Consider the following 3214-nt stretch of genomic DNA (forward strand, 5'->3'; position numbering starts at 1 on the left):
AATCATTGTTAACTTCTTTACCATTTAACTCATAAGATAATAAATAAGAATAATGTATAATTCATCAATCTATATGAATTCCTTCTCACATTTTCCCCCTTTATGTATTGTAAAAAATAAGGTTAATGTTTAAAAGGAGAGTTAGTCTAACACTATTACTGAAAGACAAAATTGCTATCATGACAGTTCAAAAGATATCAACTGGACACTTTTACAAACAAATTGCTATGGAAGTTTTGATATATGAAGTTAAAACCCACTTCTGCTGAGTTAGACAGTCTTAAACAAACATGAGAAAGAAAAACAAACATATCTGTTCTCATTCATATCAATTAGAAATTCAGGTTAAATGGGTTTCATAGATCACATCTACCCATTTTAACAACTTAATATAAATAATAAAGCAACATTCATTATTCATCCTAACAAAGTTTTAAACTGCAAATGGAACTCTTTTCATGTAAAGGAATGATCCAGACAATTATTTACCATAACCAATGAGTGAAACTTGAAGCTCTCTCATTATTTATTCTCAACTCAAGTATAGACAATTAGGTTACTGGAGTCATTTCTTCATCTGAGTTACTGGATTCATCTTTTTGTTCCAATTCTTCTAAGACTTTGTCTACAGTTGTACCATTTTTTTTTTCCTTGCATTTCTTGGGAATTGCATCATTAGCACAGATTTTTCTTCTTTTAATGTTTGGCAACTTCTTCAGATTAAAATCCCATTCCCTAAAAGTTCTCAGATTACCAGCATCTACTATATCTGGAATCTCAAGGCCATATCCTTCATATCGCTGTTGCTCAAGCTTCATCGTCTGCTTGATAACAGTCTCTCAAGAACAGTGTGGCCTTCCCTGTCTGTCTTTGATGCTGTTATATAACTCAGTCTGCTCCAACTCACTGCTAAATTGATTTATATAAATTTTAATTAATTCACAAGCATCCTTTTTTTGAATATACTACTTTTTTTTGGCATCAAAATGATTTTGACACTACTGCAGTTTTCCACCAATAATGCTGAGATGCACAGCTTTTTCATTCTTCAATTTTTCCCTTTTTGTTTGTTTGTGAGACTCTCTCGTAATTTGAGCTGTTTTTCTACTATATGGATGGATGACTATTTTTTTTTCTCTCCTCCATTTTTTCTCTTTGGTGCTTTAGGCATAATGATGTCTTCATAGCAGGTCTTGGAGAGGCAGACAGGGAAACCTTATCAGACAGAAGCAGTTAGACATTAGCAAGCACTTATTGTCTGAAAGCACGTGAGGCTGAGAAAGCCAGCACGGCACCCTCCCCATTTCATTTTTTACTTCCAATTTTCCTAGATTCATATATTGTACATTCTGATATTAATGAAAGACGACCCCCTCAGATTGGAAATTACTCAAAATACCACTGGGGAAAAATGACTTACTCAAAGTAGTGTTGACTGTGGTAACACGAATGGAGTAAAGCTTTCAGAGCCTTTATTTGCTGATGGGGCACAACTCAAAATGAGAATAAGTACTTTCAAATCAACATTTGTCAAGCTAAAAGAACTGAAAAAAATAAAATTCAAACTTCATTCAATACTGAAGTATTCCATGGGTAAAATATTGAATTGTACAGTAATCATCAAAAGAAGATAGAAGGGGGACTTCCGGTGGGTGGCCAGCAGAGCAGAGTCAGGTAGTGCAGGCTCCAAGGGGGCGGGGCTGAGATCCCAGGGACGCAGCTCTCATGGAACTACACCAGAGCTCTGGATCTATCATAGGTATCTGAGCATCAGTTTCCTACAAACACAAGCAGAAAAATCATGGTACAAAAGAAAACACTGCATTTTTAAAATCAGCATGGGACTCCCTCTGCAGCCATCCTGCCCAGGAGAAAGTCAGAGGGTGGGACTACAGAAAAACTGGCAGAGGGCACCTACACTAAAAGCGGGGAAGTGACATTTGCAAAAGGAGGCATGGAGACATTTTATAAGTTTTTTCTGGTCCTTCCCCATCATCCCCACTTTGCCCAGCCCGGATGCCTTCAAGCAGGTGGGTGCACACCCCCAAAAAAGGTCCAGTGTTGAGACCACAGCTGTCACATGACATACAGAAAAAGAGCCCCATCACACAGGACTCCCTTTGCAGCCATCCCATCCGGGTAGAAGGCAGAGGGCGGGGTTACAGACAGACAGAGGGCACCTGGCCTACAAGCAGGGAAGCCACAGTTGCAAAAGGAGACATGGAAGCATTTTACACATTTTTGCTCTCCCTTTCAAAATTAACACATTAACACAACATCTCCAACAATTAGAAGCAGACCAGCAAAGGGAACCTACAGTCACCAAAATAAAGGAAATAATAAAGATGAGAGAAGAAATAAATGAGATGGAAAACAGAAAAAAACTAAACAAAGAATCAACAGGACAAGAAGTTGGTTCTTTTAAAGGATTGTTAAAATTGACAAAGAATAGCAAAACTAACAAAAGAAAAGAGGGAGAGGACACAAATAACTTGCATTGGAAACCACATAGGCAATGTCAAAATGGAACAAAATGAAATGAAAAGGATAATGCAGAATACTATGAAGAGTTGTACTCTAACAACTTTGAAAACCTAGAAGAGATGGATATATTTCTAGAAAAACATAACATACTTAAACTTACTCAGAGTGAAGTAGAAAGCTTGAACAAACCCATACCCAAAGAAGAAATTGATCAGGTCATCAAAAAACTCCCAACCAAAAGAAGTCCAATCTCATATGGCTTCATGGGGTGAGTTCTACCAAGCATTCAGGGAAGAACTATCACCAATTCTAATCAAATTATTCCAGAATAAAGAAGAGGATGGAAACTCCCTAATACTTTTTATGAAGTGTGCATAACCCTAATACTAAACCAGGGAAGGACATCACTAAGAAAGAAAACTAGAGACCAGTATCCCTCATGAACATAGATGCAAAAATTCTCAACAAAATCCTAGCCAACAGAATCCAACAGCACATCAAAATTATAAAACGTCATTATCAAGTGGGTTTCATAAAAGGGATGCAAGAATAGTTCAACATTAGAAAAACAATCAGCATATTCCACCATATATATAAGAAAAAGGAAAAGAAACACACGATCATATAAATTGATGCAGACAAGGCATTTGACAAAATCTAACATCCATTCCTGATAAAAATACTCAAGAAAGTAGGAATTGAACGGAAATTCCTCAACATAATCAAGAGC

The 3214-nt window shown here is 36.8% G+C and overlaps 1 pseudogene; it reads right to left on the reverse strand.

Moving 5' to 3' along the window:
• Positions 1–551: 551 nt before the first annotated feature.
• On the reverse strand, positions 552–1171 carry LOC102829176 (annotated as a pseudogene).
• Between the last annotated feature and the right edge of the window lie 2043 nt (positions 1172–3214).

Source organism: Chrysochloris asiatica, unplaced genomic scaffold (assembly GCF_000296735.1).
Source record: "Chrysochloris asiatica unplaced genomic scaffold, ChrAsi1.0 scaffold00051, whole genome shotgun sequence".
Lineage (NCBI taxonomy): Eukaryota > Metazoa > Chordata > Mammalia > Afrosoricida > Chrysochloridae > Chrysochloris > Chrysochloris asiatica.